The sequence below is a fragment of the Oryctolagus cuniculus genome, chromosome 11, assembly GCF_964237555.1.
Source record: "Oryctolagus cuniculus chromosome 11, mOryCun1.1, whole genome shotgun sequence".
NCBI lineage: Eukaryota > Metazoa > Chordata > Mammalia > Lagomorpha > Leporidae > Oryctolagus > Oryctolagus cuniculus.
In genome coordinates, this window is record NC_091442.1 from 32234020 (window position 1) to 32255776 (window position 21757).

The 21757-nt window shown below is 38.8% G+C and overlaps 1 long non-coding RNA gene across 1 annotated transcript in view; it reads left to right on the forward strand.

Moving 5' to 3' along the window:
* Window positions 1–8391, forward strand: part of LOC127491137 (uncharacterized) — a 74130-nt gene extending 65739 nt beyond the window's left edge. Inside the window, exon 3 of the long non-coding RNA XR_007919674.2 lies at window positions 7403–8391. This is a non-coding gene — a long non-coding RNA (uncharacterized lncRNA). The remainder of the gene's footprint in view (window positions 1–7402) is intronic.
* The last annotated feature ends 13366 nt before the right edge of the window (window positions 8392–21757 follow it).

Consider the following 21757-nt stretch of genomic DNA (forward strand, 5'->3'; position numbering starts at 1 on the left):
AACACTTACCTTGGTATCATCTTTTTAGTGATACCCATCCTAACAGGTATAAAGTAATAGCTTACTATAATTTTAACAATAGGTTTTAAAAGAAAAAGAGAATGTATGTGAAGTATTACATATGTTAATTTGCTCAATTTAGTCATTCAAAAATATAAACCTATTTCCAAACAACACATTATACATGGTAAATAGGTACAATTTCTTTGTCAACAGCAAGAATAAAAATGAAATAAAGAAAGAGAAATTGATAATATTGTCAAGGCTTTTATTGAAAACAAAGCAGTCCTAGCCCGATAGGAATGTTTCTAATGTGTCTTGCTGCTCTGTCTCCCATATCGTCCACAATACTGACTAGAATTCTAACATCTCTGCAGCACTGATTTAATCACTGTGATGGTTCTTCTCCTAAAGAGTAGCCCTCTCTAAAATGCTCACAACTCTAAGAAGTGTACATTCTTATGAGTCCCATTATCAGGGTAACTTTCCGATAATCTATGGAGGCTTTGGGTTATGAAAGTATTTGGAAGCACTGATAAGAAAAAAGAGATGAGCACTGCAGATTCTTCCTGCTTTAGACTTCTATTTGGTTCCTGTAAAGGAAAAAAAAAATCAACTCCGATAATCCTATTAAGTTTATTTCACTGTTTAGTTTTGCAAAACTAAAGGCTGGTGTTATTGTGAATTATATATCCTCACATGACTTGTGATTGACAGAAGCTAATCTAAAGAGACATGCAGGCCGGCGCCGTGGCTCACTAGGCTAATCCTCTGCCTTGCGGCACCAGCACACCGGGTTCTAGTCCCGGGTTCTAGTCCCGGTCGGGGCACCAAATTCTGTCCCGGTTGCCCCTCTTCCAGGCCAGCTCTCTGCTGTGGCCAGGGAGTGCAGTGGAGGATGGCTCAAGTACTTGGGCCCTGCACCCCATGGGAGACCAGGAGAAGCACCTGGCTCCTGCTTTCGGATCAGCGCGGTGTGCCGGCCGCAGCACGCCGGCCGCGGCGGCCATTGGAGTGTGAACCAACGGCAAAGGAAGACCTTTCTCTCTGTCTCTCTCACTGTCCACTCTGCTTGTCAAAAAAAAAAAAAAAAAAAAAAAAAAGAGAGAGAGAGAGAGACATGCTAATGAATATTGAACCAATGATTCATTATCAAGCCCCATGGAAAAAGCCATATGCCCAGAGAATTTCGTCTGTCATGACTGGGCTAAACTTGGCTCTATTTAAAACTCTAAGCATTTAAAGTGTGCCCACTTAAAATCAACTGCACAGTGATGACTATTATAATCCTCTCCGTTTGATCAAAGCCTGGTGGTATGAAAAGGCTTTCCAGGGCATTTTCATTCATTACCAACTATGTTCTTTCATTTAAGATATAGACTCAACCAGCTCTGTTTTGTAGATAAGCAATTAACAGTCTTATTTTACCCAGGAGAAACCGAGGTTCAGAGAAGTTAATTAAAAAGTATGAAATCACATAGCTAATAGGCTATGGTTATAAGACTATATCTACCTCTTTCCAGTCACTGCACTCTCCTTCCACTATACTCTCTTTGGAGATGCCATGGCTGCCAGATAAAAACCAGGTGTTCCTTGACCTTCACAGCCACTTGTCAGCTTCTAATTGGTTAAAACATTGGGACTGAGCAAGGGTTGTTAGATGTTCTGTCTAGTTGGTCAGATTCCTTGTCTGCTTCCCAAAATGATATGTAAAGTCACGACCCATAATAGCTCAGGATGCAGTAGTATTTCGAGTTAAGGTGTTTAGGGAGAGGATTAAAATAAAACGAGACCATTACAGTGATGTCTTAATCCCTGATGGTGGAGTTCTTGTGAGAAATGGAAGGGACACCATAGATGCACACACAAAGCAAAGGACAGCGAGAGGGTGGCCATTTGCAAGGCAAGGTGAGAGGTCTGGAACCACACCTTTCCTTATTGACCCTCAGAGAAACCATCCCTGCTGGAACTTTGGCCTTGGACTTCCAGCCCCCCAGAATTGTGAGAACAGAAATTTATATTGTTTCAGCCGCACTATCTCGGATATTTTATTATGGCAGCCTGGGCAGACTGACGTAAACACCTACCACCACTATTTTATTTTTTTAAATTTTTAAAGATTTTTTAAATTTATTTGAATGGCAGAGTTACAGAGAGGCAGAGAGAGAGAGAGAGAGAGAGAGAGGTTTTCCATCCTGTGGTTCACTCCCCAGATGGCTGCAACATCCAGAGCTGAGCCCATCCAGAGCCAGGAACCAGGAGCTTCTGCCAGGTCTCCCACATGGGTGCAGGGTCCCAAGGACGTGGGTTATCTTCCACTGCTTTCCCAGGCCATAGCAGAGAGCTGGATCAAAAGTGGAGCAGCAGGGATTCGAACTGGTGCCCTAATGTGATGCTGGCTCTGCAGGTGGAAGCTTTACCAGTTAGGCCACAGCACCAGCCCCACCTACCATCTTTAAACCTGCCAAGAAGAAGAAATAATAAGAGAGCAACTTGGGGAAGCACAAGTGAAGGCAATTGTGAAATGCCAAAACCTGCAGAGTGGACAATCCAGTCTCTGGACCATGTCTTGTTTCTCTATAATGGGGATGGCTATGGTGCCTGTCATGCTTGAGCTAATGCTTTTATTGAGCCACAGGCAGTTGTGGTGGACTGAGCATTTTCGTTGTTTACTGACAGATCTCATCTGACTTTCTCTCCTTTCATCGTTATTTCCCTTGTCCCCTTGCTATTCTTTCCCTCTACTGCATCCCTTCCCTCTTCTTCCTCCCATCTTTCCCCCTGCTGTGTTTCTCTCCTCCCACTCCCCTCACTCCTATCTTCTACCTACCCTTCTCACCTCACCTCTCCTCTCTTCTCTTAACAGATAAACAAACAAACAAACCAAAAAAACAGATTTTCACTGTTTATTTACCCTAGTGCAAACATTCTTCTACATAAAATACCTTATGGGCTGTGTTCTCTGAATTCAATAAGCATTTAAATGAAACAAATGGCTTAACCAACTCCTACTGCTTTGGCAGACATCCATGAATGGACTTGGGAACGCTTTGGGGTTGGCACAATGCTTTCCATATTCTCAAATCCATACTACTGTTTCGACATTAACCCCATCGACTCAAAAGCCCTCCTGCAACCAGTTGAGTTAGAACTTCCTTGAGATGCCTGACCATTTGTGAACAAGTGTGGGAAGAGAATGTGTGCACTGGTTGGCAGACATGATTGAAATGAACAGTGATTATTAAACCTCCTGGTGTAAGACTAAGCTAGAATTTGAAATTAAAACACAGGTTGTTAGCACATGTTGTATCTTAGGTACAAGTTTGTACTCGCCAAAGCATTTCTTGTCATATGAATGTAAACATTACTAAACGGAAATCTCTGACTATTGAAATCAACATGGTGGATTCCCTGATTCTGTTTGGCTTCTTCTTTGTAAGAAACGAATGGTGAAGAAGCTCTGAGCTTGTAAGACTTAGCATTTACAACTCTCCACTCTAGCTTTTTGGATTCCATCCTATATACAGAATAACACACTTACAATCCATAAAAAGCATTCTTAAATTACAGGAGAAATATGGCTTAACACTTCTCCTCTGGCCCAAAGAAAATAATTGGTATCCCAATAAAGTCATTATTAAAAGTAATGGATGGGCAAAGCCTGGAAAAATCATTTTTGAAAATTTCAAAACAGGACGAAACAGGAAAATGTCTGGGTTTCACAGTGTTATTTAACAAACACACACTGTCTGTTCAGGGTACCTGTACCTCTGCAGTCATGAATTAAACATCGTCTCGGGATGCTCCTTCTTTTAAAGGGGACAAAAATCCATGGCTTCCAGGTGTAGTTTCAAGAAGCAATATGAAAAAAAAAGGGGGGGGGGAACGAAAGAATAGAAGGAAGGAAGGAAGGAAGGAAGGAAGGAAGGAAGGAAGGAAAGAAAGAAAGAAGGAAGGAAGGAAGGAAAAAGAGGAAAGAGGAAAGAGAGGGGGAGGAATCTAGTGAGGAAAGTTTTCTACGGTTTTAAACACTGCAGGTGTTAATCACTGGGTTTATCTTGAGCACCAATCACTGGACAAGTACCTTTTGTTACAAAAGGCAAAGCTACATGAGATTCTCAGACCTGTAGAATGTACCAATGCTGAAGGCAGACAATGGAATCTTGCTGATCTGATGGGCACTGGTGATCCCACACAAGTTATGTGAAACAGCAGGCTGTTATTTCTTTGGTTAAATTTTAAGCCATAGAAATGAGTAGTCATTTATTCCCCACCCGGCCATTTGTATGTATATCTCTGCTTCTGAAACTTTGCCTTTCAAATACATAAACACATCTTTGAAAAATAGGAATGTGAGGTTTAGAAATATGAATAAGAAATTACCTAAAAGCTATAAATATATATCAAGAGTATGTATTGGATTATCTTAAATTATAAGATGATTCCAAATCACATCTGGAAGGTTGACTGAAAAAAAATGTGATGTTTTCCAAGATTTCCTACAAATTCTGATTCTTACATATGATCTAAACTTCTATGTCTCAGCTTACTCTTATATCAAATGACCGCATTCAGCTAGATCATATCTAACTTGATAACAGTTGCAGAAGAATACATTATGCACGTTTAGTGCATTATAGGTGAACATTTTCCAGGCCTTTGTTTATTTTTTTCTCTATCAACTTTTGACCAGTTATTCATTTGAAATATCATGATTTCTAATCCCAAGATACAGAAAAGAGAGGTAAGAAGTACGTACAATGCACTATCTAGAATTAATAGATAGAAGTTGTGTGTGTGCCATATAATATGACAGGGAGCCGGATTGGAAGTGGAGCATCCAGAACTGGAACTGGCACCCATATGAAATGCTGGCATCTCAGTTGGCTGCTTAATCCATTACCCCACAACGTCCTCCCATCCCCATAGCATCACCTATATTTTTTGGGAAAGCTGACCATATACCTTTTACTGAGCTTAATTTTTTTAGTTTCTTCTCTCTAGGTTTTTGAAGTATACATATCTGTTTGGCAGTTTCTGTTAGGGACCTTTTATCTTAATTTTATGAAAATCAGTCAATAATCCATTATTACCTACGTTTAGTCAACCACAAATTCTTCTTTAAAACACAGCCTAGTGGCCAGTGCTGTGGGTGTAGTAGGTAAAGCTACCATTGTGGCACCAGCATCCCATATGGTCACGGGTTCAAACTGGCAGATAGAAGATCTTGCTCTCTCCCGTTTTCTGTAACTCAACCCTTCAAATAAGTAAATAAATCTTTTAAACAAACAAAAAACATAGGCTGGCAGAACTTTGGTCCCAAGTAAATTTCAGGTGGCTGTAGCTGAATCATTATATTTCTCCTGAGTGGTTTGAGTTACAAATGAAACAGACTATAAATAGGCTCTTAAAAGTCTTGTTAGAATATTGCCTGGAAACACAGCTTTGCTCTAGTGAGCCTGCAAAAGAACTCCTGAACTGTTCCTCAGGCATACATCAAAATGGATTATTGCTCAGCAATCGGAAGTGCAAGTGTTACTTCGAAGAATTGCAAAGGGAGCCATTTGCTTCCAGCAGTAGAGGTTTATTATACACATTTGTATTTTGCTGTATTAAAAACCTTTGCATTTTATTGTATTAAAAATCATACTTAGAATTGATAAACTCCTCCAGGATTTGACTTCTGATTTATTTTCTCACATATCCATGAAACCAACCCATAGTCAAGACAGTAAACACATCTACTACCCTAAAAGCTTATTAAAAGCCTTCCTTTCAAGCTGTCTCCCCGAGTTCAACCTCCCTCCCTACAAAATAACCCATGACCTGTTTTCTGTCTCTCTTTATAGAGTCATGGCTCAGTATCCATGGCCCATTTCTTCCAGGAACCCCCTTGGATACCAAAATCTGAGGTGTTCAATTTGCTTTTATGAAATGGTATAGTATTTGTATATAAATTTTTATGCACATCTTCTTGTATATTTTAAACATCTATAGATTAATTATATAATACAATAGAATTGACATGTAAATTGTTGTTTAATACACTGTTAATAGAATAACTACAAGGAGGCCGGCGCCGCGGCTCACTTGACTAATCTTCCACCTGCGGCGCTGGCACCCTGGGTTCTAGTCCCGGTTGGGGCGCTGGATCCTGTCCCGGTTGCTCCTCTTCCAGTCCAGCTCTCTGCTGTGGCACAGGAAGGCAGTGGAGGATGGCCCAAGTGCCTGGGCCCTGCACCCGCATGGGAGACCAGGAGGAGGCATGTGGCTCCTGGCTTCAGATCAGTGCAGTGCCAGCCCATTGCGGCCATTTGAAGAGTGAACCAATGGAAGGAAGACCTTTCTCTCTGTTTCTCTCTCTCACTGTCTAACTCTGCCTGTCCAAAAAAAAAACAAAACAAACAAACAAACAAAAAAAAACAAAAAAAAAAGGAAAAATCTATATGTGTTCATTTAGTATGATGCAATTTGTAAATAGATATTTATAATCCCTGTTTGGTGGATACTGAACCTGCAGATGCAGAGTGCTAACTGAACAACAGTTTGCATTTCTTGGGATTTTATACACCTGAAATCACAGAGTACGCATTGTATTTTAAAAATCACCCTTCATGACTTATAAGCTGTAAGCATTTGTTCTGTTATTTTAATGGTTGTTTCAGGATTATTGTCATCTATCTCTACTTTCAAATTATTTTATGTGAATTCACATATATCATAATAATAATTTACTTCTATTTCTCCCTTATGGTATTTTGTGCCACTATCATCACACATTTTATATACCATATTATAACCCCCACAAGACAGTTTATTTTTGGTTTAGGCAGTCAGTATATTTAACGAGATTGAAGAATAAGAAAAACATGTGTTTCCCTGTGTAGTTACTGTTTATGGTGCTCTTCTTCCTGTGGGAAGATTCCTGTTTCTACCTGACCTTATTTTGCTTCTGCCTGAAGGATTTCCTGTAACATTTCTTATGATGTAGAAATACTATAAATGATGGGTGTTGCTATTTTCCTCCATCACTGGGACCCCATTCCATTTTCCATTTTGTGGAACACAGGGGGATAATTTAGATTTGAACTACTCATCTGCCAGCTGTTTCAGATCTGATTAGGCTGGTCTTGGATATTCAGTTCCACAAGTGTACATTAGTGCCTATATTTATTCATTTTCTTCAGAATTGCTTTTCCTCTTCTATTTCCTTTGACTTTTCATATGGAATTTAAAGTCAGCTTGTTAATGCATACAAAATGGTTTACTTGAACTGTGATTTGAATTGGATTGATTCTTAGAACAAATGGGATATATACAAGTTCATGGAAAATGAGATTAACAAATAAGTTTATTTTGAAGCAAACTTTTTAAAAGATTTATTTACTTATTTTTTTGAAAGGCAGAGTGAAGGAGGGAGAGAGAGAAGAGAGAAGAGAGAAGAGAGAAGAGAGAAGAGAGAAGAGAGAAGAGAAGAGAGAAGAGAAGAGAAGAGAAGAGAAGAGAAGAGAAGAGAAGAGAAGAGATCTTCTAATTTCTTCTCAAATGGCCACAACTCCATCCAGGTCTTCCACATGAATGGCAGGGGCCCAAGTACTTGAGCCATCTTCCACTGCTTTTCCAGGCATTTGCAGGGAGCTGGGTCAGAAGCGGAGCAGCCAGGATTTGGACCAGCAGTTCAGTATGTAATGTATGCAGCAGCTTAACTCACTGAACTACAATGCTGGCCTCACAAAAATTTTGAAATAGCTGCATCTGTAGGGTCATAATAAAGTTTATAAAATGTAAATTTGTAAAGAAGACATTAATTTAAAAATTTTTGCATTAAAATAAACTTATTTTATTTTCAATTCTCCATGAAAGCTTTGAAGTACTCTTATCTTAACATTGGGTCTTCAAATAAATGAACACAGTATAGCTGTTAATTTATTTAGGGCTTTTTCATCAGTTTTATAAGTGTCTGGACATGGATCTTCTGTATACAGTCACAATTTGCTTCGTGGTTGGAATGCTTTCTAAGAAATGCATCATTAGGCCGGCGCCGCGGCTCACTAGGCTAATCCTCCGCCTAGCAGCGCCGGCACACCGGGTTCTAGTCCCTGTCGGGGCGCCGGATTCTGTCCCGGTTGCCCCTCTTCCAGGCCAGCCCTCTGCTGTGGCCAGGGAGTGCAGTGGAGGATGGCCCAGGTGCTTGGGCCCTGCACCCCATGGGAGACCAGGAAAAGCACCTGGTTCCTGGCTCCTGCCATCGGATCAGCGCGGTGCGCCGGCCGCAGCGCGCCCGCCGCGGCGGCCATTGGAGGGTGAACCAATGGCAAAGGAAGACCTTTCTCTCTGTCTCTCTCTCTCACTGTCCACTCTGCCTGTCAAAAAAAAAAAAAAAAAAAAAAAAAAAAAGAAATGCATCATTAGACAATCTCACCATTGTGCGCATGTCATGGTGTATACTTAAAGATGGCTATTATGTCATTCACCATTTCACAGGACCACCATTGGCTGAGCGTACAGTCCATTGTTTACCCAATTGCTATTATTATACTGTGGAAGACAGTATTTAGATTTATTCCCAAGTAGTTCAGTGTTGGATACTATTAAAATTGCTAATTTTATTATTTTATTTCCATACTTAAATTGCTAATGTCATCTATAGTAACACACTTGACTTACTTTGTATCTGGAGATTATTTAATGCAGATCTTTTCTGTAGATATTCTTTCTAAGGGTTAAGGAACTTATTTTCAAAGAGTTGTTATCAATACTATAAGTACATGTGAATGTTATCATGAACAAATATATATTGGATTTTGTTGGAAGAATTTTTCACATGTACTGATAAATATATTTTAATGTGCTGCATTGCAATGATTGATTCTGGAATGTTGAGTCAGGCCTGTGTTTCTGGGATCAACACCACTCAATCATGATGCATTATGCTTTTCATATATTGTTAGATTTGATTTATTAATGTTATTACTTTGGGGGTCTATGTTCATGATCAATAATTGAAAACCCTTTGAACTATAAATTAGTAAACTTAGATAAAATAGGCTAATTTATTAAATTGCCAAAATGCAATAAACATGTAGGTAATTGAATAACCCTATAATTTAGTAAAAAAAATCATAGGGGTATTATAACACTTTATTCATGAAAAATGTGACATACAAATTGTCATATATACTCAGTATATGCAACTTAATAAAATTAGAGATGAGTATACCCCACAGAACTATCATCATATTCTATGACATAAGCATAGCCATCATCTTCAAAAATCTCCTTTTATATTATCATTATTGTTTGTGTGTGATAAGCATATTCAACATAGGATCTACTCCTGTAGCAAATTTTAAATGCATTGAGTAGGTCAAAATATTCCCTACTATCTTTTAATATATATGGAATCAGTAGTGTGTCTCCCTTTTCCTGCATGGAATAGCCTTTCTGTTTCATTTGGACTTATCTAAATTTAGGTGTCCCAAAGGGAAGTGACTTTAATGGTATAGAATATTCTGAATATGATCTAACCAAAGCAGAACTCTGTAAGACTCATCCATTTTGAGTACAAACAATACATTTCCATGGATGAAATTTAACTTGGCTCATAATAATTGTGTCATTTCTGGTTTCGATAAGGCTTGTATGTTACTAAAATTCCTAAATGATTGGCTCATAAAATACTGAAATAAGAATGCCATTAATTTTCATTTCTGTGCATGAACTTTGTAACTAAAGTTGCCATTTAATACTTAACTTTCTTAATTGCCTTGTTTGTGATGTAGCATTCTTGTTTGTCAAGATTATTATATATTTCCATTATTCAAGGTATTATCTAATTTGCATCTATAAATTTGCTGAACATTCTATCAAATTCTTTACCACGGTAATTGAAAACAAATTATAAATAGTGGAATCAAGATATTGCCACAGAAATTATCTTCCAGGTTGACACATAGCCGTTAACAAAGGTTCTGTGTATTTGGTATTAACCTGCATAAATCCACCCAAGTAATCTAGAAATTAACTCAGTTTCATCATTGTTCCCACTTGTGTCTCCCAGAAGCTGCTGTATTCTATTTTTGATGTAATTCACAAACATTACCCCTATATTTCATAACTCTATGACTTTTTCCTAGCAAATATATGCTGACACATTGATTATAACTTTTTGAAAATGTGTATTTTAATAATCTGTTTTGCAGGTTTACTCATGTGTGAGTCACTGATCTCTAGTCTGTAACTCATACCTCCCTTCCTTCATCAATCCTTCCTTTCTTCTGTCATGCCTTCCTCTCTCTTTGCCATCTTTTCTCCCTCTTCTTCGGTTTGCTTCTATTTAAAAAACTATTTATTTTCTTATTTTAGAGATATACAAAAACAAACAAAAAAAGGACAGACAGGCAAGCAGACAGAAAGTACCCTTCCACTGGTCTACTCCTCAAACACTTCAGTGGTCCAGACTGAGGGAAATCAAAGCTGGGAGCTGAGAACTTGACCCAATTCTCCCAGGAGGGTGGCAGTGACCAAACCACTTGAGCAGCTTACCTGCTGCCTCTCAGGGTGTGTATTAGAAGGCAATTGGAATAAAGAGAGGAGCAAGAATGCAAACCCAGGCACTCTGATATGTGTTGTGGGTGTCCCAACTGGTGTCTTACCTACCAGACTAAAAGCCAGCTATTCCCTCTTTATTTTAATTAAATACTGCCATACTCTGGACTATTGGCAACTTTGCTGTCAATTAATATTTTTGAGAAGTCATGTTCTGAGATGTCATCTTCAGGATCTGTTAGAACTCCAAACTGAAATACATGTCTGCTTTTACAGCATTTAAATTCATTCTCAGGAATTAGAACTTTATTCATATTTTTAAACATCACTTAAGTTTCCCTTCATATCATTTTATACATAATTTTTGACTTGAAAATTAGTTTATTAGATGAAGTATATGGAAATATATTTTTCAAGATTAGTTACTTCATTTGAAAGGCAGAGAGAAAGAGGGAGAGATCGAGATCTGTCATCCACTGGTTCACTCCCCAACTGTTACAGCAGCTGGAATTAGGCCAAGCAAAACCCAGGAGCCAGACATATCATTAGAGCCCCCCATGTGGGTGGCAGGAACCCTTGTACTTCATCTGCTGCTTCTCAGGCACGTTAGCGGGAAGCTAAATCAGGAGCACAGAGTAACCGGGACTCAAAACAGGCACTTGATATATGATGCAACCTATCAAACAACAGCCTAACCTGCTGTACCACAATGCCCATCTCAAGTGTATGAAAATATTAAAACAAGCTCCCTTTGTGTACTTAGAGTATCTATGTTGAAAATAAGAATTTCAGGAACAATTGTTTGGTTTTCTAAATCTCCCTTAGATTTGGGAAGCAATGATGGAAAGGTTCTCTCTCTCTAGCCTAGAACTTTTCTTTGTGCTATGAGTAAAATGATTAAGCACAAACTGAATACATTATGGGGAAATTTATCTTCACTTGAACAAATAGAATAGTAACCAAAATCAATATTTATTCATTAAATGTATTATTTAGCACTCATACTGAACTTTACTGGATTAATCAGGGTGTTTTACAAAAATCTTTATTCTAAATTATAATTGTTTAAAAAATTTATTTAATTTATTTGAAAGACAGAGTTACAGAGAGAGGCAGAGCCAGAGAGAGAGGGGTCTTCCATCTGCTGGTTCACTCTCCAGATGACTGCAACAGCCAGAAGTGTGCCGATCCGAAGCCAGGAGCCAGGAGCTTCTTCCTGGTCTCCCATGTGGGTGCAGGGGCCCAAGGACTTGCGCCATCTTCTACTGCTTTCCCAGGCCATAGCAGATAGCTGGATTGAAAGCGGAGCAGCCGTGACTAGAACCGGAGCCCATATGGGATGCAGGCCCCGCAGGCAGAGAATTAACCTATTGTGCCACAGAGCTGACCCCTCTAAATCACAATTTCATAATAAAACAATCATGTTTTGAAACAACATCCTTAGTGAAAGATATCTAACCATTATCTACCAGTACCAGGAAAATGTAATCACAATACAAATCCCCATTTTTTAGATGATATAGTAATATAAAGTCCATCGACATACAGCATGAGATAGAAATATTTGATGAATATATTCTTTTTTATGAATGAACTTATGAACATATAATGCTACATAACAAACTCAACAAATACTTGAATTATGGCTGCTTAGGAAATTTTATTCTTATGTTCAGTTTATATTCATATAAATTTTGACCTTGAAACATCACAGTAATATAACTTTGTCCATGGAAATTAATAGCATATGTCTGACATGAGAAAGATTCTTCAGTATGTTTATACATTCTTGCGAAGGCATTATTTGAAGAAAGAGAAAAAAGGAAGACTTTTTAAATAAAATAAATTAGCACACAACTCATTTATAAAATAATATTTAGACTTCAACAAGATTTTCTTTCTTTATGTTCTTTCCTTTCCATCTATCCCTCCTGCCCTCTCTCCATTCCTTCCTCTCTCTGTTCCTTCCCCCCTTCCTTTCTTCCTGTTTTTGTTTCCAAGTGATTATGTTCCAAAAATTCTGATTTAAGATTCCCTAGTAGCCAGAATAGTCTGTTTTCTGTGTTAGGACCGTACAGCTGAGACTCTGCATCAGCAAAGCAACTCTAAGTCCTCACTTAGTCATATTCAAGGGAGTTGAAACTTAACTTCACATCTCCTATAACCTGACTCTCCTAGTTTTCCTTCTGCTGATCTAATTTTCTGATTACCTTTTTCTTCATGTAGTCTCTGCTATTGTGACATTTTAGGGTGAACATTTTAACTTAGCAGTAAAGACACTCACATCCCATACTGGGTTTTAAACTTGGATCTGCTCCTGATTCCCACTTCCTGTTATAACATACTCTGGATGCAGCAGTGATGGCTAAGTAGTTGGGTACCTGCCACTCACTTCAGAGACTTGGATTGAGTTCTTGGCTTCAGGCCCTGGGCAATTTTGTACAATTGGGATGTGACTCAGCAGATGGGAGCACTGTCTGTCTCTCTGTCTCTCTTTCCCTCTCTCTTCCTCAAATTTAAAAATGTTTTAAAATACTGTGATATTCAAGTTCTCCTCTTGGTCCTCACCTTAATTTCAACTTCTGTCATCCTACTGGGTAAATTCACCTATTCTTATCACCCTTTTCTGAGAAGCGAAAGGGCTATTGTTAGCTTACTAGGTCAATATTCTGGATTTCAGACCCATATTTTCCAATGTCTACAGAACTTCCTCCATAATATGATATGAGTTCACTCATTCATCTTTTTTAAGAGCTAATTATCCATATTCTTTCCTGTAATTAAGTTTTAAGATATCTCAGCTAATAGACAAGTGTTAGAATTTTACACATGAATTTGGGGGTTTGGCACAAACATGGAGGCCATAACACTCACTTAAAACATCTAAAACAACCCTACTACAGTATATTAATTTATTATGCAATTCACCATGACTCCCAACCCCAAATTAAAATAGAAGTTTATTTTTAGAAGATATGGTAATCCAAGGCTGAGGTTTCTTATCAACATTAGCAGTTGACTCTATTCTACACACTGAGTTGAGGACCAAGGTCCTTTGCATGGGATGGTCCTGTCATCCTTTAGGGGGCTCATCATCAATGGTTTCCAGGCAGCAAAACGGCAAAAAAGGCATAGATGAGGCTCTGTCCTCCAAAGATGGTACAATTACTTCTGTCATAGTCCACTGGTGAGAAAACAAGTATATAGACCCCACTGAAGTGTAAAGGCCTCTAGTATATGTAGCCTTACTAGAAACTCAGAGAGAATATAATTGGAGCAACAGCTAACCATTCTTCCCCTCATCCAATAATCATTAAATTAATTTATTCTGCCAGCTAAATTCCTCCCCAAAATATATATCCATTTTTCTGCTCTAGCATTTCTTGTTTGCTTGCTTGCTTGCTTGTTTTTAGCATTCTTATCCTGTCTACTTGAATTTATGGAACTATTTTCTAAGGTTCAAGACTTTTTTTTTGATCCATCTTCAGAGTGACATGAATATAGGTGACTTGTTTCGAACATGGCAATTAATCATTTTCATGATTTTCTGGGAACTCCCAGTAATTTCTTACACTGGAATCCATTGAGGCTGCGTGTTTCCACAATGCCAAGTCATCCGCTTGCCCCCAAATCGTCTGGGTCCTGTCCCACCACTGAAGTGCCTAAATGACACCAACTGCCACATGCAAGTGCCAAGTCTTTTAGCAGCTAATTTATCCTCTGTAGGATGATCTCTAAACTTATTAGAAGATCCTAGATGAGGAGTGCTATGCCTGATGCCCACATCCACTTGCTATGACCTGGGGCATAGCTTGTTGTTCCTGACCTCCAGTCAGCATTAGATATGTCAGCAAACAGATACATTTCATGTTTTCAGGTTTTTTTTTTTTTTGTTTTTGTTTTTTTTTTTTGACAGGCAGAGTGGACAGTGAGAGAGAGAGACAGAGAGAAAGGTCTTCCTTTTTTCCGTTGGTTCACCCCCCAATGGCTGCTACAGCCGGCGCACCGCGCTGATCCGAAGGCAGGAGCCAGGTTCTTCTCCTGGTCTCCCAAGCAGGTGCAGGGCCCAAGCACTTGGGCCATCCTCCACTGCCTTCCCAGGCCACAGCAGAGAGCTGGACTGGAAGAGGAGCAACTGGGACAGAATCCAGCGCCCCGACCGGGACTACAACCTGGTGTGCCGGCGCCGCAGGCGGAGGATTAGCCTATTGAGCTATGGCGGCACCGGCTCATTTCATGTTTTCTCTCAAATACTGATTTAATACAGCAATGTCTCATTCTTGTCATGTTCTCATGTTCTCTCTCTCCCCCTGTTTCTCTTTGCCTTGCTGCTCCCCCTCTTCTTTTCTCTCTCTCTCTTTCTTTTTTCATTCAGACAGTGTATTATAGTGTTTGGGCCAGAGTATCTCATATTTTGAAAATTAGTATCCTGATTTTCTCCTAGCAAAAGAAATGATGAATTCTAAAGGTCACGGATGTGAGGGCATATCTTTAATAGCACCTGCCTGGTGGTGTCTGGATTGAGTTTCTGAAGGCTTTGTTTCATGAAGACCCATGTGTACTCTCCAAAATCCACTGTCTGTGCACATGATAGTTGTTGGACACAAACCATCTGATCAATATTAGGTTTCTGGGGTGGGGGGTAAGGAATTCAGGTGCTCTATAAACAGCATGGCCTTTTAAGGTCAATAAAGGATATCTGTTCCTATCTGATTCTATAATCCATATGAAAAATATTTAAAAACTAAGCAGGTGGGTAACATGTGAGTTTTCTTCACAATGGAATTTCCTACTTCTTTTGGTTCAGACTGTCCACAACATTTTTGCAACTAATTTAATATGAGATGGACATGGAAAAACATACTTCTCATCTCTGCAGGAGACAAGATAATTTGGGACAGGTTATTCTTTTATTCTAATTAGTAATATTTTTCATGTCTTGAATCAATGCATTTCTTGTGCTAAAGGAAAGGTGGAAGTGTGTGCATGTACACTTACTTTTATCTAATCTTGATGCCTCTCCATTCAAAGTATGTTTATCAATGTCTTGAATTAAATTAATACCTAGTGGGGTTACAGTTATTAAATTGTATTTAAATTATTTTGAAATTGTTAAAAGCAATAAGTACTTCTATTATGATGACATTTTATAAGAGAATTATAACTATATGTTAGACACAATTAGTACTTTTTAGTCATTCAACAAATGATGATTGAATTAACTCTGTTTTTCCTTTTTTGCTTTTTTTGTGGGATAAGATAAAACTCATTGAAAGAAAACAAAAACTAACAAAACAAACAACAAGTGGGTTTTCCCTAAATATTTACCAGCTAAAATTTGAACATTTTTCTTTTGCCATATTTCTTATCACAGTGTTTTTTTAAATTTAACATTTTGGTTTTTCCTCTTTAAGGAACCTCAGGAAAGAGATGTAACTTTCTTATAAAGCTATGCATAATCTATATGGGTCTTGATGAGTGTGGGACATTGGCAACACAAATATGGGATAAACTGCCACAACTTCACAACTTACTTTCATTATGTTGATGTCACAGAAGCATTTATTGATAGGGCACATAATTTTTATTCTCTCGACATTAGCACCTTCAAATTTACTTTTAGAAAATTTGGTTTTTGATCACAGGTTCCTTTTGCAGCATATGTCCATGGTTCCTTACTCATATATCAAGCTGTGTGTTCAACATCTTCATTCGTATACTTTGCAGACATATTATAGGTAAATTCAATATAAATTCCATTGTATTTTCCCTAGTCATTCACCCTTAAGGAAATGGTTTTATTAGTTAAGAAGAGAGAGCGAGAGACAGCTAACAGAAAAGTATCTAATTTCCTTGAGTAGTCCCTGATTCTTACTTTCATATTCAATTCATGTCCTATTGATCTCATCTCCAGATTTATTTTGGAGGCGCTGAAGGTATTACATCACCACCTCTACGACCCTGGACCATGCCACCATTTTTAACATTCTAGACTGCTATAAAACAAAATCCCGTTTGTAGACTGCCCCTCCCAAAATCCTGCTTTCACTGTTGTCTTCTCCAATATAGTCTTTAGAAGGAACATCCAAAGTAACCTTTTTAAAACCTAAAAATAACACACGCTGCCTCATTGCTTAAAAGCTTCAATGGCTTCTCACTCCAATTATAGCAATACCCAAATTTCTCACCATGGCAATCCCTGCCTGCTCTGGTCTCTGCTTACTTTTCTTTAAAGTTACCACAGCTTGGCCTACTTTCATGTCCTTATAAAGCTGAGTTCTGTCCCATTTTGTTCAGGCTGTTTGTTTTCTGTGTCTGGACCACACTTCCTCTGACTTTTGTCAGTGCTATCACCTTCTCAAACTACTGTTCTACCCTGTAATGATAACTCTTCAGAAAGAGCTTTTTTCTCTCTCTCCCTCTCTTTTTTTTAAGATTTTTTTTTTATTTATTGGAAAGGCAGAGTTACACAGAGGGAGAAGGAGAGGCAGAGAGAGAGAGAGAGAGAGGTTTTCCATCTGCTGGTTCACTCCCCAGTTGGCCCCAATGGCTGGAGCTGAGCTAATCCGAATCCAGGAGCCAGGAGTCGCTTCCAGGTCTCCCACATGGGTGCAGGGGCCCAAGTGCTTGAGCTATCCTCCACTGCACTCCCAGGCCATAATAGAGAGCTAGAGAGGAAGCGGAGCAGCCAGGTCTCAAACCAGCACCCATACAGGATGCCAGTACTGCAGGTGGTGGCTTTACCCATGATGACACAGCACCAGCCCGAGAGTTACTCCTATAAATCTAACCTATTCATGAATATTAACTAATTCATGAATATTAACTAATCTTAATTCCATCACTATTTTTTAAGATTTTATAGTATGTGGAACTTCCATATATTATAATTGCAATGGAGGATGATCATTTCATACAATTGGAATCAATGGTTGACTGGATAAATGCAATCACAACAAAAAAGACAAAGAGTAGAATTAATAAAAGGATGACATCATAAACTAACATTTCATTTTAACTTCCAACATGCAAATGTACTTTTCTTTACTGATGTTGGCATAGTGTCCAGAATTCTTTAAGTATATTGTTGGATAATTGGATTTATTCTAGATCTGTATTTAATGGCATAATCCCTTGCTGCTTGGTTGTGGCTTTTAGCTTCAATTGCTTAATTTAAATCAAATGAGAAATTGAAGACACCATTAAAGCTATCAGAATGTTGATTCTTCCTACACCTTAATTTTCTATTGCTTGCTGATGTGTCCACACATCTGATTTTGTTGGACTAATTTAAAAAAATTGTATGTTACTTTCAACAAACCATTATTGCTAACTTTTTCCAAAGATTTAATACTTCTTTTTCTTTTCTGCTGGTAATCACACAGAAACGCCTTCCATCTGTACTTTGTTCTCCAGTGGCAGATTTTAGTTTTCCAGCCCTGAAACTGTCAGACATTACTTTCAGTCTCAGTCTATTGGTTGGTCACCAGTCACATGACACACTTCATTGTGGAGGAGGCCAGAGAGTATTGTCTGACTGTGCGCTCAGGAGCTGAGGACATAGTTTGATTAGTAGCCAGCCAGGCTTAGCTATACTCTTGCCTTAAGTCCCCTTTAATGTTATGACACAACTTCCCACTATTTGATACGGCAAATTAGAAAAGAGATTTTGACGTTTTATACCAACAGTATTTGTTCTAGCATGCTCCATGCCCCAGCCTAACTCTTCTACATATTCAACTCTCCTGTTACATCTCGCCTGTAAAGCAAGCTGATAGAAGACACTAGATATTATTAGTGGTGTCCTCTTTAGAAATTACTCTGGACTTAGACAGGATCAGAAAGCATCTTCTTGCAAGCAAAACAAAAATATACTATGAGGATCATAATATAAGTTCACTTTATAAGTAAGATAATGTTATTGGCATTAAAATATTTAAATAGTCTCTACTGTTTCCTGACCTAGAAGTCTGTTCACTTGGCTCTTCTTTACCTACAAGACATAAGCAAAAATATTAATGAGGCTCAAAAGAATTAATGGCATTGTATTGTGACAATTTGTTGGTCAGAAATAGCTTCCACATGCCTGCAATGTTGTTGACCTTACTTGGCCATCCTCTTGACAGCAGTGGTTACTTTGGAGGCTGGAGCAAGTGAAGGGCTTGGCTTTTCAGCTTAGAGTGAACAAGGTCTGTGGCTCTGACCTGAAGCCCTTTGACTCCAGGGCAGGTGGGTTTCCAGTGACCCAACTCTTGGCTGGCATAGCTGCCAGGGCTCTTCATCAGCTGACTTCTGCTGAAGCTCTGGCTTTCCACATCGAAAACCAATGCAGAGGACTGGCCTGTTGGGTGTCTTTGATGGCAGATCACTGTGTAAAGCAGCCATTAATTGGCCTGCCACCTTTTTTTTAAGATTTATTTTATATATTTGAAAGACAGAGTTACAGAGAGAGGCAGAGACAGAAAGAGAGGTCTTCCATCCACTGCTTCACCCCTCACATGTGTGGGGAGCAAACCGGACTAGACTGTTACTGGAATTAAGACTTATTCTATGCATCTGCTCTCCCACAATATGGCGCTGGGAGAGAAGTAAACAGCTTCCGCACAGCTGCCTCCAGTTCAACCAATTAACTGTAGGACTTGCTCCTGATTGGAGAGCAGCGTACTCGGCGTGTGGGCAGCCGAGTTGGGATTGGCGGAGGAGGACTATAAAGGAGGAGAGAAACGGCATGCACCGGGAACATCTATGGGGAACATCTAAGGGTACCCGTGCAGCCCCCGAGAGAACCGGCCGGCAGTGTGCCGCTCCCCTGCGGAAGTGGGGAATGCGGCCAGGGGGAACCGCCCTTCCACGGAGGTGGAAGGGATAGTAGCCAACCCGGGAAGAACCAGCAGCAAAACCGGGGAGGGCCGAGCAGACGAAAGAACAGCGCAGGGTTTAGTGTCGTTCCTCCATGAAGAGGGGGAGCGACATAATGGTGCCGTGACTCGGATATGAAGCCTAGGCAGGGCTTAGTGTCGTTCCTCCACGAAGAGGGGGAGCGACAAGATGGCTGCAATGGCCAGAGTTGTGCCCATCCAAAGCCAGGAGCCAGGAGCTTCTTCTGGGTTTCCCACGTGGGTGTAGGGGCCCAAGAACATTAGCTATCTTCTACTGCTCTCCCAGGCCACAGCAGAGAGCTGGATCAGAAGAGGAGCAGCCAGGACGAGAACCAGTGCCCATGTGTGATGCCAGCATTTCAGGCCATGACTTTAACCTGCTTCACCACAGCACTGGCCCTGCCACTTATCTTTATATTGCTTCTGCAGCCTAGCTTCCTCTTCCTCCTAGTTTTTGTTAATAGATACCAGAGGAAACCTTTAAGAAAATGCAAGTCAAGGGGGTGCTCTGACCCTAATCTTTGGTGGCCTAAACTAGAAATTTGTCTGTAGTCACAGGCAAGATCTGAGTGGTTTTTCTTTGAAGTAGACAATGCCCATGAGGAAAGCTATGTCAAAAATGATGGCTACCTTATTTATTAAATTTTAAGTCATTAGTAAAACTCTGTCCCTTTGAAATAAACCTCTTTTCTTCATATGTATCTTTGTCTCAGAAATTTCACTGTAGTGACAAAAAATGACTAATAAAAACATGTACCAATCTCATGATATAGACATTTTACTGCATTGCTTGGCAAGAGAAATTAGCAATTATTGCCATGGAAAGAGACATATAGGAATATGTGGATATCAGCCTTAGAGGAGGAGCCTTCAAATACTTCATGGGGAGGTATATTGTGAACAAACTAAACATGGATTTAAACAAAAATTTTGCACCAAAATAAATCTATCTTTCAAAATTTTTCCACAAACATTTTGAAGGACACTCATATGTAGTAGCTATAAACCAGAAATAATCCCAATGCCCATCAAAAGGAAAATGGATAAATTCACTGTGGTATACTTCTAACATGGAATCCTGCACAGAATTAAACATAATTAACTATAGTACATAAAAACATGGTTGGATTTCAAAGATATATTGAGCAGAAGACGTCACGAATGAATATACAGTTCATGATTCTATTTATACAAAATCTATGAAAACCAAAATTACCTTATAATGATATAAATCATTGTAGGAGTTATCATGGGGTTTGGCTGCATATTGATTGGAGAGATGATCAAGGGAGTTTTCTGCACCAATAATAATATTCTATGGTTTTATTTTCATTATAGTTACATCATTATATACTTTTTTTTACCAAGGGTCATAAAATTCTGTTCTTAAAATTTGAGCATTTCAAGATACATATTTTACACTGAATGCTGATGGACTAAAAAAATTATTCCTGTATAAAAGGTGTTTCTATGAAGATGCAAAATAATGATCATTCAATCAAGACTAATAAATTCCAAACTTAATTTTATTCTTCTCTATATGTCACCTGTTTCTAATAGAGCCCCTAGAGTAGAGAGAATAAAAGAAGAAAGCAGGATGGGGATTTTTTATTTCCTTTTAAGTCTATGAGTGCAGCAGAAGTTTGAATTGAAACACCAAGGGCATGAAATGTATTAGCAATGAAGAATTCTGAAATTCTGGAGAATTGGAAGCAGGTGTTCCTGTAAATAGTCACCAATGATAAAGGTGACTTTAGCACCTTGCACATGATTCTGGAAAACATGTGCACATCTGACTTCCTGTGATCAGGCGTGAGTTTTTAAATTTTGGCCAGATATTTAAATCAATGCACTTAAATCCAAAAGATTAATAGCAAGCCTCCACATTTACATTGGTCTCTTGGTACTGTCTTCTGCTGAACTAAAGAGGAAGTGTAGACTTTGCTTTCAGAGAGAATGGTGAAAGTTTTAGATATAATATACTTAAATGAGTCCCTTAGCATTACTTTGTCAAGTTAAGGAAAGCCAGCCAAGTCAGGCTCTGAGGTATGTCTGACACTGATGTAGTCTTCCCTTAGATACTTATAGAAGTTCTGTGCATAAATTAGTGAATTTATCATAATATTACAACATAGCCTTCTTACAGATCTACGCTTGTTGAGTTTGAAAATTATCCATTCAAAGTTTTATCAAACAAAAATTATAACAAACACATCACAAAGGCTAAAGAGTTCTTTTACATGGTCCTATTCAAGTGTCCTTCTTAAACAAAAAGCAGAAATAAAATACAACAAACAGTACAATAACACTGTATTAACAGTTACCAGAAA